Source organism: Benincasa hispida, chromosome 5, assembly GCF_009727055.1.
Source record: "Benincasa hispida cultivar B227 chromosome 5, ASM972705v1, whole genome shotgun sequence".
NCBI lineage: Eukaryota > Viridiplantae > Streptophyta > Magnoliopsida > Cucurbitales > Cucurbitaceae > Benincasa > Benincasa hispida.
Window position 1 is genome coordinate 18,892,960 of NC_052353.1, and position 17,237 is coordinate 18,910,196.

The following is a 17,237-nucleotide window of genomic DNA, read 5'->3' on the forward strand; positions in this document are numbered from 1 at the left end:
GAAGCCCATGACGTGGCTGGAACGACTGGAATCTTGTACAGCTGGAGACCCATGGTCGAGCGGCTGAAGGCGGTCGAAGTTCCACGCGGTCGAAACGATCGGAACCTACAGTCGAGCGACGGACGGGGAAGAAAAGGTGATTGGCAAGCACGACTTGGTCGACGGCGAGGACGATCGGGCCTGGAAGTGGAAGGTTGGCCAGAAAAGAAGAAGGCGGCGACGACTGCACAGTGAGGGGAGACGTGCGGCTAGAGAAGAAAGAAGAAGGGAAAAGAAAAAGAAATTCTTTTTTTCCTTTGCACGCAATCCGAGGTCCCCCAAATCACCTTTATAACCCTAATTCTCTTTTCCTTTTCCTAAATTAATCATCATTGTTTTTTTGCTTTTCTTTTTCTTTCTTCTTCTATTTTTTTTAAAGTACAAATCTTTGGGGTGTCACAGAAGTAGTTTATAGTAAGTAGGTACAGGAAATGTGTCGGCATATCCTACAATCTCTTCCATTAGTTTGAACTGCGAGATTCTTATGTTGCACCTAATGTCATTTTTCGGCAGCACTAGCTAGTCGTTTTAATGGTGATCCCCTCGGAGGGTTGTAGTATAGGATTCAAAACAACTCAAACTTCAGAAATGAATAGGGTTTCTTAGTTCTGTCTTGAACATTGTCTTCTAATTCGGGGGCATATTCATATAGTTCTATTAAATCTAAAAATGGAGGGTCACAATTACAAGAGTTACTAAGTGTTAGTAAGTTCTTGACCGAAAATGATAACTAAATGACTATAGGAATAAGAGTTATTATGGATATAGTATTTAGTCAAGAATGTCTTGCTTTAGTGAAAGAGTATTTGACTGCCCCTCGATAGCATTTATTCTGACTCACTAAAGTATCGTTGCAAATAAATAAAGATATATGAGTATTTTATTACTTTTACTAAAATTGGATTTAGATGCAATTTTCTCACAGAATTTGTTTATGTTTCAACATGTCGAACTCAATTATAAAACTCTTAGCCTTCGATAAGTTCAATGGAGAGGGTTATTCAAATTGGAAGTTAAACATAAACACGATACTAGTCGTTGATGACCTGAGATTCGTTTTAACAGAGGAACATCCTCCTCTTCGCAGTTCTACTGCAAACTGAAATCTTCAGGATACCTATGACAGATGGTTTAGGGCTAATGAAAAATTCAGAGCCTATATTTTAGCAAGCATATCTGATGTGCTTACTAAAAAGCATGAAACCATGGTCACTGCTAGAGAGATCATAGAGTGGTTACAAGGGATTTTTGGACAATCGTCCTCATCGACATGACATGACACTATAAAATACGTTTACAATTTGCATATGAAAAAGGGGACCTCTGTTAGAGAACATGTCTTAGACATGATGGTCCACTTCAACATAGCGGAAGCAAATGGTGCTGTGATAAATGAAAGGAGTCAAGTTAGTACGATTATAGAATCCCTTCCGAAGAGTTTTCTAACCTTTTGTACAAATGTTGTAATGAATAAGGTTGATTACAACTTGGCAACGCTCCTAAATGAATTCCAGAATTATCAATCCTTAATGAAAAATAAAGGAGGGGAAGCAGATGTTGTTTCCTAAAGGAAATTTCAGAAGGGTTCAACATCTCATTCAAAACCCTCTGAAATGAAGTCTGGATCTTGGTGACGAAAAATAAGTTATCAATTACTTGACGACTAAAATTACGTGGATGCAATATCCGATGCATGTTTTTAATGTATGCGTCGATGGTCATGCGTTCGAGTGAACTATGCGTTAACGAATGTATGCGATGACCATGCGTTCCTGTCACAAATTTTCTTGCGCTCACGCCAAGTATAACGCGAACACAAGTTTCTCGGGTGATCCGAGGTCGAATTCAGGGACTTGTAGCTAGATGTATGCGATAATGTGTATGCGGTCGTTGAATAAAAGAATGATGGGGGGTTTTATGCTATAACTACTCCTACTCCTAACTAACAGACAATACAATGAGAATATGAATGAGAGGTAGAGACACGACAACTATTGATGGGAAGTAAATGGATGAAAAAATAGATAAAATGTGGAGATGTCTTCATCGCAACCCTTAAGAGTGACCGCAAGGGAAACTTCAGCCAATGCAAGCTATGCGATCATGCTACACACACTAAAAGTCTAAATCTAGGACGTATGCGATGTGTATGCAAAAGGGTCGAGATGACCACATACAACCACTATATCCTACTTCTTGAACGCAACCATTGTCCTCTCTGTAGGGAGCATACGCTGTGTAATAGCAAACGGAGCTTATTCCTAAGTCTTCATTCTTGTTTATGCAAACCTAATCTAGCTCTCTTGAGCATCAATTCGAACCTAGCTCTCCCGAGTCTTAGGTTCTTTCTTTAGACTCTCTCTCGAGTAGCTCTAAAGGTGTGATGGACGCATACATAAGATAAGGTAAACACATAAACTTGGCTAACACAAGATTATTCCTATCTCTAATGAACACTAGCTTACATTGCTTAATACGACCAACCACTTACCCTCCTAGGTAGTTAGTTGTTGCTGACTTTACTCATAGACAAGCATTGCGTTCACCTACAGACAGACATTGCTGCAGCTTTTCACTAAGCAAATAAGGTATTCTCACACATTCGCACAACGCACACCTTCCAATGGTTTGCTACATGCTTTAATCTCTAATCTGCATGATTAAGTATGCGATACTCTAGCAATCTCACTAAGTGATGCAATGAAAGTTAAGGATGCTATGTAAAGAAAGATGGAGATGGAATCGAAGGAAACATAGAAATGCATTGAACACATAATGTATTAATTCCATAATCGCAAAATGTAATACAATACAATATAAGAAAAGAAGAGAAAATGAAATGACCAGCTGGAAGCAAAGTCTTGCTTCCAGCAGATGTGTGTCAAGGCTGCCGATGGTGCCATGGATGGATGGTGGAGCTGACTCTCTCGAGATTTAGCTCCGACGAAGGCTCCGGTTGTCACTTGAAATGGATGAAGGAGGTGGAGAACTCTCAAGCTTCTTTCTCACGCATTCGTCTGGATCACTAGGATCCGCCCTAGGCGAACCTCAGGCAAAAACCTTGGATAAGTTGAAATTCTGCTCAGCGGCTTTTATTTATAGAGCTTGGATTGCCGACAACATTTATGGACTGCTCTGATTCTGACATCGCAGCGCGTTAGTCCTTTTCTGAATCTCTGCTGCTAACGGCGTGGTAGGTGAAATGTCAACATCATCTTTTGATTTTCCCAAGATATGTGTTCATGCGTTCATTCCACCAACCTTGCGTTGATCCCTTTATTATGCGTTATCGTGTAGTCGCAATCGTGCAGTGACCGCATTCGCTTAATACCGCAACTTCTACACGATGACCACAATCGCTTGACAATCGCAACTCCTATGTGATGGACACATGCGACTGATTACCACAACACCCATGCGTTGATCGAACGCATTCACCTTTGCGATAGAGAGTTTCTTCGCATGCGATCGTCTATGCGGTAGTCCGGCTTCCGGGCTTGCATTCATTTCCTGCATTAGCTACAAAAATAGACAGTTGAACGCATAATAATGCATAATAATGGGTTAGCCGAGATTCTCAATGCTGAACGTCGAAAGCTCATTTTCTCACGAATTCCTACATAATTGCCGCATATTATGTTTAATAGTTCTCATAATTCTAAATAAAAGGCCTAAGATGACATGCATTTCTACATGTCATCACACCCTCAAACTTAGAATCATGCTTGTCCTCAAGCATGCGTTACAATTAAGAAATTCTAACTCACCTTCCGACTTTCCTTTGCGATGACCAGCTTCTCAGAATATAATTTACTCATACCTCTAACCATCGACAATGCTCTCCTCCACTTTGGCTGCTTCTTCAAAAAGATCTTTTCTAAGTTTAGATCCTGCAAGCCTTTGCTCAAAAACTTTTTATTAATTCACCACAACTTTGCATTTAGCTTTTGAGAATGTGTTCGTTCAAAATATTTTAAAAATTTTCGGTGACTTATTAGAATGCGGCGTTGAACCTGGTTACACTCTTCATTTTGGATAACCCTCACGTGTGTCATACGAGCATCCAACTTCGGTTGCGTTCCATATTCAACTCAACTCTTGTCTTGCTTGACTTGGCTTGCGTCGGACAGAGGAGTTGCCCTTATGCGTTAATCTTGGCGACTTACTTTCGTTTTGGCTTGCCCCCACGTGTGTCATGCGGACATCTAATTACGGGTAAGTGTCTTTCACAACTTAACTCTTAGCAACATGGGTTTTCCCATTGTGTTGACAGTGGAGTTGTTATTCTAAAAAATTCTCTCTCTCTCTCTCTCTCTCTCTCTCTCTCTCTCTCTCTCTCTTTTTTTAAGGAACACAATGTAATGAACGCAATTCTCCGAGACCGCTGCCACCCCCAAACTTAAAGGTTGACAACATTCTCACTGCAAAGCTAAAAACAAACTCACAGGAATGCGGTAATAAATGTTTGGGCAAAAGTTTACACAAAATAAAACTTAAGACTTTCAAAATTGGAAAAAGCTATTAAAATTAACGAGCGCCTTGCATTGCTTAGTTAGAAGATGTCGTGAATTATACGTACCATCATAGAAACATCGCAAAGGAGCGCAATCGGGAAAATATAATTTCAAAAGGATAATACATAATAGATAATAAGAAAAGACCTTAGGCAGAATAATGCATGTGATCATGCGTTGGAATCCACGCGATCGAAGCCATGCGTTGAAGGATGAAAGGAATTCTTTCGTTATACCACGCACCGAGGAGACTTATTGTCACACCTACAAGGAACAAACACATCACAACCAAGCAAGAAGCCGCATATCCAAAATAACAATGAAAATAAAAATAAACTAAACTATGAAAGCAAGGTAAAGATAGAGTAGAAGACATCCCTGGAGAAATCGAAGTGTTGTCACCGCAAGGAGTCTTCTATGTAGGGGATTTCTCTTAACTGCTTAGGTCAAGATGCCTTGACCATTGGAACTTCCGGCAATTGATGGGCGCATGCGGCCGTCATGTGCTTAGAATTACCTTCAGCTCATGCGACTGATTGCCTTCCTATCCTGAGGTCAATATTGGCTTTCCGCACATCGCCTACACTTCAATATTTGTTGCAACTTGGTCGCACAAGCTACAATACTCCGAAGATAAAAAGGTTGCCTGTAGAGACACAAAACTCAATAAACAATTAGCTGCTAAGTCCCCGGCAACGGTGCCAAAACCTTGGTGACGAAAAATTAGTTATCAATTACTTAACGACTAAAATTACGTGGATGCAATATGTGATGCATGTTCTTAATGTATGCGTTGTTTATCATGCGTCGGTGGTCATGCGTTGGAGTGAACTATACGTTAACAAATGTATGCGATGACCATGTGTTCCTGTCATAAGTTTTCTTTTGCTCACGCTAAGTGTAACACGAACGCAAGTTTCTCGAGTGATCCGAGTTCGAACTCAGGGACTTGTAGCTAGATGTATGCGGTAAAGTGTATGCGGCGGTTGAATAAAAGAATGATGGGGGGTTTTATGCTACAACTACTCCTACTTCTAACTAACAGACAACCCAATGAGAATATGAATGAGAGGTAGAGACACGACAACTATTGACGGGAAGTAAATGAATGGAAAAATAGATAAAATGTTGAGATGTCTTCATCTCAACCCTTAAGAGTGACCGCAAGGGCAACCTCAGCCAATGCAAGTGATAACCTATAGAAATACAAGTTATTTATACTGTTTTATTTAGATATTGTGGCATAAAGAAAGAAAAGTTGCGTCGATTGTATACAAATTACCTAAGAAATGCGAAAATTATGAAATGTCGTCAATACACCCACTGACACCATTGCGATGGTAGAATAGAATGTTTCAGTTTCTATTTTGTAGGGAATCGGTCACCGCATGCATTCATGGCTCCAAGACGATGCGCCCATCAATTAAGAACAAAGAGACGATCAACGCAATGATAGTACAATCGACAATCGATCAAGAGCTTTAGCGATAAACACAATTTCAACCGCATACGGTAATAAAAAACAACACCGCACGTGGTGATAGATCGAAGATGTGAAGAGCAACGCAATTGCGGAAGATTCTGACAAGTGTACAACTTTCAGTTGTGCATTTATGACGAATTGATTGCGTAACAGAAGGAATTTTCCATTCTGCCATTTCAGGAACTACCATAACTATACAGTGGGGACCACAACTTCAAAGAGCCAAGTCTCGCCTATAAATAGCTTCTTCAAATTCATACTTGATATACATGTATACATAGAGACGTGCATATACTGATCTATAGAGATAGGCTGGTCTGAAACGACTATCCAGAGTAGATCCGGGAGAACCACGAGAAAAGGTCGAGAGGTGAGTCTCCGAGCAGAGAATTCTTCCAATTCTCATAGTTGAAGCTCTATGCGAAGGTCAATTCTACCCAGAAAGCAAGCGTGAGAGGGAAGCTTTCCTCTCCACCACTTCCACACACTAGCAAGCACAATCTCTGTTCGGGATCTGTGTCAAGATGTTGACACTCTTTCTGTATTTGTTTCTAATCTCTATTTCATCATCTGTATTCATCTTCCCTAATCTTTCATTCACAACATGTATCAAACGCTTAATTTTAGAATTAAATGTTATGATAGTCACCATTGTCATCTCTTTGTCTCTTTCCGTACATCCATAATCCATTTTCTCCGAGATGTGTTCTTAATCCCTTGGGTAAATAGCAAGAATTAAGCGAGTGAGTTAAATTGTGTTAAGGAAATAATTAAGTTTAGCTAAAGCATGCTCGATAGCATCTTCACCTGTGAGAGCAGAAGTGAAGATGTTATTCCGCCTATCGAGAGAAAGTTGGAAGAATGCGTTAACTAAAGTAAGAAGTATTTCCAAAGATGGAAACAACCTTTTGTTCATCACGTTCATCCCTGTTTCACAAAGCACTTGAGCGCATATACAACACATCATTCATTTCATTCATAAACCATGCGTTAGAGTTACATAAAGAAAAAGAGATTAAATTTATGTCATCAAGTTTATGGCAACATGAACTTGAATCATTTTCATCATTAGTGTGTATAAGCGATACATAACATACACATCACAGGATAACATTCCATTTTTATCGTTACAAGTTTATGGCATCGTTGCTGGGGATTGGTAATGGTTAGTGTTGAATACTTTTGTGGTATGTTGCAGGACAGATCTCTTTGTATTATCTGTTTAATGCGAAGAGTAGGCTGACGGTTTATGAGTACTAGAATTGATCCAGAAATTCTAAGCTGACCCAGAGATCAAGTGTATTTTTCACGCAGGAACACATCAAAACCAAATTAAGCGCCAAAATTTCAAGGCCTATGATTACGAAGAATGCAAGGTTTGAGATAAGGTCGTTCATGCTTTAAATGATCCAAAATGCGGGACAAATCGGAGGTCTACGAGGAGAAGACTCGCATGCTTATTTGACAAGCTTCGTAGAGATGTGCAATGCATTCTCCATACCTGGTGTGACTCCCGAAGGAATTAGATTGTATCTCTTCCCGTACACACTGCGGGATGAGGCAAGGAGGTGAACAATGTCCTTAATGACATTGTGTAGGCAAGCTTGATCGCCTGCAGAGGTGTGGATTGCGGTAATCATGAGAAAATTGTCTTTCAATCCGCATTTCTAAAATCTATGTTTAATTGCTTTCTTAATTTCTTTGTGCATTACGTTATTTATTGTTTTTTAGAATTAGCCTTTACTGCCTTATGTGTTTACTTTCAATTAATTCAATTGTGTATTTCCATGTCGTGTTTAATTTCTTTACTTTTATGCATTAGTAATGCTGTTCTTAAAATTTCTGTGAATGACTGAATAAAACGATGAACACCGCAAAGTCTTATCGACTTGCGTGTTTGATGAATTAAAAAGAAAAATAAAAATCGGTGTGCATTGCTATGATGGGTGCATTTTGCACTAACAAGATACACTTTGCGTCCATCTTACATAAATGCATTGAGCTGAGGGGTGTATTGTGCGCGTATGTATTCTGCACCCATCCTTAGCAAAAACGCACTATGTCGAGATAGTGTTGCGCCAGTAGAAATACCTTGCGCCCGTCCTCCAGAAATGCGCTGAGTTGAGGGGTGTGTTGCGCTGATACATGCGTTGTTGGCCGTCTTCTGCAAATATGCATTTGCATTAATGGAGGCATTGCGTTAATCTTTAACTTTGCACCCATCCAAGTAAAATACAAAGGATAATTTCATTTCATTATTTTTATGTATAGAAGCTATTTCCTGATTCTTTGTACATACTCAAATTTTGTATTGCGATATTTGTAATTCTTTGTATACTTGGTTAATTTTAATACAACTGAGTAACAATTCTTTCCGTATGCATTACCTCTAATTTATCATCCTTTGTCAATTATTGCGATGCTCTTTATCTTATATTTTGCGTTATTCATTGCATTGCCATGATGAGTAATATGCATACCCTTAGCAACATTTTCCACACTTTGTACTTTTTGACTAACACTTAGATAATTCGTAGCAATAGTACTACTTTACCTTTTATCCTTCAAGACTCTGCTTAAACCTTCTTTTCAAAATTTTGACTAAGTATTTTGTCTATTCTGCCCAAAACAACGCAATGAGGACTTTACACATCTCTAAATTTGGGGGTGGGGAAGGTCTAAGCATATGGGATCAAGCGGATGCGGTTATCCTTAGAAAAATTATCGTTAAAAAAATGCGTTCATTATCAAAAAAAAAAAATTTAAATTTTTTTTATATAAACTCCAATGTCAGCGCAAGGGAAAAATACCAACCTGATAAGAATTAAGTCATGAAAGGAACCAGCTCGTAGTTGGATGTTTGCATGACACCCGTGGGAGCAAGCCAAAATGAAGGTGGGTTTCCAGGAACGACGCAATATGAAAAGAAAGAAAAAAAAAGAGAGAAAAAATATGAATATAAGAGACAACTCTGACCAGCAAAAGTTAAACTTAACTGAAAATCAAGAATTGAAGTTGAGATTGGCACACAACCATAGTTGGATATTCGCATGACACCCGTGGGAACACGCCAAAACGAAGAGTGTAACCATGATCAACAGTCTCTAATAAAATGACGCAAACTGGACCACTGTATAAAGTCATACCTAGTTGGTTTTGCAAGAAGAGGTAAGCATTCTTTTCAAAACAAGAAAGAGATTTTTGAGTAGAGATTTGTTGTATAAAAGAATAAAGTAATGCATGTTTATGAATTATTAAACGATAGAGGGAAATTGCATTGTTAAGTAATGTTGTGTAGGTGGAGCATTCGGAGCAAACAACCGACACAAAGTTAGGATAAGAATTGAACAATATTGCCTTAGTTGAAGATATGCTTGAGGACAAGCATATATCTAAATTTAAGGGTGTGATAACTTGTAGAAATACAAGTTATTTATACTGTTTTATTTAGATATTACGACTAAAAGAAAGAAAAGTTGCGTCGATAGTATACAAATTGGCTAAGAAATGCGAAAATTATGAAATATTGTCAATACACCCACTGACACCATTGAGATGGTAGAATAGAATGTTTCAGTTTCAGTTTTGCAGGAAATCGGTCACCGCATGCGTTCATGGCTCAAAGACGAAATGAACAACGCATCTATGTCGCATTGCGCCTATCAATCAAGAACAAAGAGACAATCAACGCAATGACGGCACATACGACAATCGATCAAAAGCTTTAGTGATCAACTCAATTTCAACCGCATGCGATAATAAAAAAACAACACCGCATGCGGTGATAGATCGAAGATGTGAAGAGCAATGCAATTGTGGAAGATTCTGACAAATGTACAGCTTTCAGTTGTGCATTTTTTACGGATTGATTGCGTAACAAAAGGAATTTTCCATTTGTCCATTTTAAGAACTACCATAACTATACAGTGGGGACCACAAATTCAAAGAGCCAAGTCATGCCTATAAATAGCTTCTTCAAATTCATACTTGATATACATGTATGCATAGAGACGTGCATATACTAATCCATAGAGAGAGGCTGGTCTGAAGCGACTGTCCAGAGTAGATCCGGGAAAACCACGAGACAAGGCCGAGAGGTGAGTCTCCGAGCAGAGAATTCTTCCATTCCCATAGTTGAAGCTTTGTGCGAAGGTCAATTCTACTGGGAAAGCAACGGGATTTGTGTCAAGACGTTGACATTCTTTCTGTATTTGTTTCTAATCTCTATTTCATCATCTGTATTCATTTTCTCTAATTTTTCATTCACAACATGTATCAAACGCTTAAGTTTAGAATTAAATGTTATGATAGACATCATTATCATCTCTCTGTCTCTTTCCGTACATCCATAATCCATTTTCTCCATGATGTGTTCTTAATCCCTTGGGTAAATAGCAAGAATTAAGCGAGTGAGTTAAATTGTGTTAAGGAAATAATTAAGTTTAGCTAAAGCATGCTCGACGACATCTTCACCTGTGAGAGCAGAAGTGAAGATGTTATTCCGCCTATCGAGAGAAGGTTGGAAGAATGTGTTAAATAAAGCAAGAAATATTTCTAGAGATGAAAAGAACCTTAAGTTCATCACGTTCATCCCTGTTTCACCATAGAGATATGGGGACGCAGCCGATCACCAAGAGGTGTACACCAAGGGAAAGTGGAACCTTAGTTGCATCTTTAACGCAATGACAAACTTGCGATGTTTTTACTATTTACTCTTTCTCTTTCTGCTTCATTCATAAAGACTTGCCATCGCATACATCAATTCTTTGTACAACTTCACAGTCAGTTCTCGACCTCAGTATCGTGTATCATGTATCTTGTATCTTGTATCATATTAGTTTAGGATTTTACTTTATTAACACAATTTTTATTTCATCGCAATTTATATTCTTGTATAAACCTCCATTCTTTATTCATTGTTAAAAACTGGTCGCACTATCACATAAGTAACGCATTAACGAAAACAATCCATGTGTTCGACCTCAAATCATTCTGAGAAACTTGCGTTGGAATTATACTTGGTTTCAGCGCAAGGAAACTTGTGACACGTACTATTTCACCACATACTATGAGCATAGCACTATCAACGCATATACTTAGACGTATTATCGCATAAAATTCTCTTTATCGCAAAGCACTTGAGCGCATATACAGCACATCATTCATTTCATTCATAAACCATGCGTTAGAGTTAGATAAAGAAAAAGAGATTAAATTTATGTCATCAAGTTTATGGCAACATGAACTTGAATCATTTTCATTATCAATAGTGTGTATAAGAGATACATAACAAACATATCACAGGATAACATTCCATTTTTATCGTTACAGCAAGCTATTGATCATGCTACACACACTAAAAGCCTAAATCTAGGACGTATGCGATATGTATGCAAAACGGTCGAGATGACCGCATACAACCACTATATCCTACTTCTTGGATGCAACCATTGTCCTCTCTGTAGGATGCATATGCTGTGTAATAGTAAATGGAGCTTATTCCTAAGTCTCCATTCTTGTTTATGCAAACCTAATCTAGCTCTCTCGAGCATCGATTCTAAACTAGCTCCCCCGAGTCTTAGGTTCTTTCTTTAGACTCTCTCCCGAGTAGCTCTAAAGGTGTGATGGACGCATATATAAGACAAGGTAAACACATAAACTTGGCTGACGTAAGATTATTCTTATCTTTAGTGAACACTAGCTTACATTGCTTAATGCAACCAACCACTTACCCTCTCGGGCAGTTAGTTATTGCTGACTTTACTCATAGACAAGCGTTGCGTCCACCTACAGACAGGCATTGCTGCAGCTTTTCACTAAGCAAATAAGGTTTTCTCACCCACTCGCACAACGCACACCTTCCGGTGGTTTGCTACATGTTTCATATCTCTAATCCGCATGATTAAATATGCGATACTCTAGCAATCTCACTAAGTGATGCAATGAAAGTTAAGGATGCTAAGTAAAGAAAGATGGAGATGGAATCGAAGGAAACATAGAAATGCATTGAACACATAATGTATTAATTCCTTAATCGCAAAACTTAATACAATACAATAATACAATACAATATAAGAAAAGAAGAGAAAATGAAATGACCAGCTGGAAGCAATGTCTTGCTTTCAGCAGAAGTGTGTCAAGGCTGCCAGTGGTGCCATGGATGGGCAGTGGAGCTGACTCTCTCGAGATCTAGCTTCGTCGAAGGCTCTGGTCGTCACTCGAAATGGATGAAGGAGGTGGAGAACTCTCAAGCTTCTTTCTCACGCGTTCGTCTGGATCACAAGGATCTGCCCTAGGCGAACCTCAGGCAAAAACCTTGGATAAGTTGAAATTCTACTCAGCGGCTTCTATTTATAGAGCTTGGATCGCCGACAGCATTTATGGACTGCTCTGATTCTGACATTCGCGACGCGTTAGTCCTTTTCTGAATCTCTGCTGCTAACGGCGTGGTAGGTGAAATGTCAACATCATCTTTTTATTTTCCTGAGATATGTGTTGATGCGTTCATTCCACCAACCTTACATTGATCCCTCTATTATGCGTTATCATGTAGTCACAATCGTGTAGTGACCACATTTGCTTAATACCGAAACTTCTACATGATGACCGCAATCGCTTGAGGATCACAATTCCTATGCGATTGACACATGCGGCTGATTATCGCAACACTCATGCATTGATCGAATGCGTTCGCCTTTGCGATGGAGAGTTTATCTACATGCGGTCATCTATACGGTAGTCCAGCTTCGGGGTTTGCGTCCACTTCCTACGTTAACTACAAAAATAGACAGTTGAACGCATAATGATGCATAATCTGTCTCTTATACACATCTAGATGTGTATAAGAGACAGCGGTAGTCCAGCTTCGGGGTTTGCGTCCACTTCCTACGTTAACTACAAAAATAGACAGTTGAACGCATAATGATGCATAATAATGGGTTAGCCGAGATTCTCAATGCTGAACGGCGCAAGCTCATTTTCTCATGAATTCCTACATAATTGCCACATATTATACTTAACAGTCCTCATAATTCTAAATAAAAGGCCTAAGATGACATGCATTTCTGCATGTCATCAGACCTTAAAGGGATAAGAGTATCCAAATGAAGAAGAAGGGAAAAGGGAAGAAAAAGACTCCAGCTACTAAGAGCAAGACGGAAGTTTCAAAAGGAAAATGTTTCCATTGTAATATCGACGGGCATTAGAAACACAATTGCCCTAAGTATGTTGTGGAGAAGAAAGTTGAGAAGGCAAATTAAGGTAAATCTGATTTACTTGTAATAGAAACATGTTTAGTGGAAAGTTCTTATTTGACTTGGGTATTAGATTCAGGCGCCGCTAATCATATTTGCACTTTCATTTAGGAAACTAGTTTCTGGAAGCAGTTATCAGAAAACGAAATGACTTCCAAGGTTGGAACAGGTGAAGTCATTTCAGCAGAAGCAATGGGAGATATCAAGTTATGTTTTGGAGATTCTTACAATTTACTAGAAAATGTATATTTTGTACCTAAAATGAAAAGGAACTTAGTCTCTGTATCTTGTTTATTGGAACATATGTATAAAGTCACTTTCGATGTAAATAAAGTGCACTTTCATTCAGGAACTAGTTCCTGGAAGCAACTATCAGAAAATGAAATGACTTTCAAGGTGAGAACAGGTGAAGTCATTTCAATAGAAGCAGTGGGAGACATCACGTTATGTTCTGGAGATTCTTACATTTTACTAGAAAATATATATTTTGTACCTAAAATGAAAAGGAACTTAAACTCTGTATCTTCTTTACTGAAACATATGTATAAAGTCACTTCTGATGTCAATGAAATATTCATTAGTTCAAAAGGTGTTCAAATTATTGGGTTTTATGTCCTAAAACTCATAGTTTGTAAACAATAAACTTATTCTAAAAATTCAATAAAGTTGTTATTGGATATATAGATTGCTTATTTCGTTTTAGAAATAAACCCAATAAATTAAAAGATCCATGACTATTACATGAGTACTTGAACTTTATATGGAAACATAAAAGTGGATTAGGTTCGAGTAAATATACCAAATGATCTATATTATATGAATAAGATTGAGTGTCTTATTCTGGTAACACTATCGAATGCGGTCTACTCTATAGTTGTTATAAGGAATTGTAAAGTACTATAGATGAAGTGATCTTGATTTATACATATAGTGACATGAGGAGTGGGGGTATCATGTGCAATAAGTTTCCACAAGGTCGGACCAAGAAATAAGTCAATCTTACTTTATAACGTTGTTTACTGTTTAAGACTAACTATTTCACAACGATGACCTAGGTAACTTGACCTTAATTCTGAGCTAACTATGAACTCTGTCTCTTATACACATCTAGATGTGTATAAGAGACAGAGCTATGAACTTCTGTTTATTTAGGATTATCCTTAGATTTGCATAGGTGAGAGTTGGCTCAACAACGCCGACTCAATAAGCCTCCCATTTCAGGGGTAAGACCGGGTAGATAGCTGGGGACATAGGGCGCAAGATGAAATTCACTCTTACCCGCTATCAGGGATGGTAGAGAGGTTGTTCCCTTAAGTGTCGACTCTGAGTCTTGAACAAAGGGCCCCACCCTCTCATTGACCCGAGAGGGACTCGTTTTGATGATCGGATCACAAATCAATTGTTCATTAGAGGATCGGTGGGACTTAATGAACAAGAGGTAATCTCGGGGGTAAAGTAGCCTTTTGACCCAGTCGTTATTACGAACAACCTGGGAAGGGTTAACTTACTAATCATGGTTATATCGAGTGGACACAATATATCTACAGTGAGGGGAGTGCAACTACGAACTTTAGTGGAGTGACCCACTAGCTAACGAATGGGATTTAATTTGGAGTAAAGAATCTAGCCAATTAATCTCAGATCATTAGAGCCCATGATCCGTAGGTCCACGACATCCCTCTACTAGCTTACAAATGGATTAGTCTTAGAGTAGCGTGATGTTGATTTAAAATGTCCAAATTAAAATTTAAGGAATTAGTAATTATATGTGATATAATTACACGTTTAATTTTGGAATGAAACGATATTGGAGAATCAATTAATATTTAAATATGATCTAAATATTAAATTCATAAATAAGAATGCATGGTGGAAGAATTGGTGTTAAATTAATTTAATATTTGATATTAAATGATTGAATTAATTAAACTGATTAATTAATTATTCATTATTAATTTTATTTGAAAAATTAATTTTGAATTAATTTTTGTAAAATTAATAAAGTTTCAGTTTTTTTTTTAATTAAAAACTAAAATTAAATTTTAATTTGAAAATAAATTTCAAATTAAAAAGAAAAACAAGAAAATTGAAAATGGAAAAGTGGGTTTTTCCATTTTAGGTGCAAGCACCTTAGTCACTAAACCACCAAACTTTTCAGCTCAAATTCAAAAGCATGAGTTGTGATTCATGCAAGGAATTCATTTGCATGATAGTCATGCTATAAATAAACAAAATGGGAGTGGGATTCAATGATGATTTATTGAATTGTTGAGAAAAAACTTGAAGAAGCTATTCTTCAAGATTTTGCTGAAAACCAGTGACCTCCTCTTCTTATTCACTTAATCCAAGCTTATTTTGAGTCCTACAACTCAATCTAAGGCACCTAGAGGATAGTAGGGAAGGCTTTATAGTGATTCACGAACTTAAATTAAGGAGATCGCAGCTAGAATTCGTGATTCAAAGGTACTTCAAAGGTTAGTTTTGAAACTCTATTTTTAGTTTATGAGCATGTTAAGTTTGAAGCGAATTAGAATGCTTAATGATCCTGTTTTGCTTCCGTTGCATGCTTTCTTAATCTAACAATTGGTATTAGAGCATCATTTAAGCATTCAATTCGGTTTAGTTTTGACTTGGTGGGTGTTTTTCATAAGTTGTATGAAAATGATGAACTGATATGGTTTTTCTGAGTTTTGGCATTGTTTCTCTTCAATTATGTTATAATTCTTGTCATTGGCTCTTGTTTGATGGGCCTTAATTTGTGCTTACGTGTCTGTAATTTGATTGGAGTCATTAGAGTTGAAAATAGGATGTAATTGAAGAAAGAAGTGAAAAAGGTCAAGCAACAGGAACTGGATTTTCAGCCACTGCCCAATTGTCGATGCCCCAATACTCGATGCATGATGCCATACTCGAAGAGAAACTCGATGGTATTTTTTGAATATCGATGCACGATGCCATACTCGATGGTACTCGCTGCTCATACTCGATGGTATTTGGTGAAATACTCAATGCACGATGCCATACTTGATGGTACTCGATGCTCATACTCGATGGTATTTGGTGAAATACTCGATGCATGATACCATACTCGATGGTACTCGATGGCATACTCGATGGTATTTAGTGAAATACTCGATTCATGATGGTGCTGAGGGCATACTCGATGATTAATGGCATACTCGATGCTTGAAGGTACTCGATGGTTTTTGCCCTGTTCAGCACAATTTTGAGCACTAGAGGTCCGGTTCGAGAGGTTCGGGTCCGTTCGAGAGTTCGAGCAATCCAGAAATGTTTTGGAGCCAGTTTTTGTGGATTTTTGTATTAATTAGGCCTTTGCTTTCTTGAAAATGCCAAAACTAAAACCATATCAATTTGTGTTTATGCATGTGATGTATGTTATAATTAAATAAATCTTATATGAGCATAATTAAGTATGCCATGTAGATTTAAAATCTCACCACAGGAAGCATGTTACATGCATTGAAAGTATGTTATAAAGTGATAATATATAGTATGCATGTTTAGGGTTTCAAATGTTTTAATATAAATGTTATATTAAATGTTGAATGCCTTTGATGTATGTTATGGATGCTAAACATGTCTAAAATTTTGTAAATTATTATAAAATTGAGTTAGACATTTAAAAGCCATAACAAAGATAAGCTACATGCTCACATAGGTTAATCACCTGTTTTAATAATTAAAATAGGTCGATATCTTGTAAAATATAGTTACAAACTCAACCGGTATATAATTCTTTCTAAGGCTGAGGGTATTTAAGTTGACGGTCTACGGAACACCTCCTACCTGGGGATTATGGTCGAATAATTGAGCATTGTTAACCGGTTTTATGAGCAATACGTGAGTGGTGAGAGGTTTTAAAACTGGTTTAATACCTAGACATCATAAGTTAAATCCAAATATAAACGTTATACTTGGATGAAAACC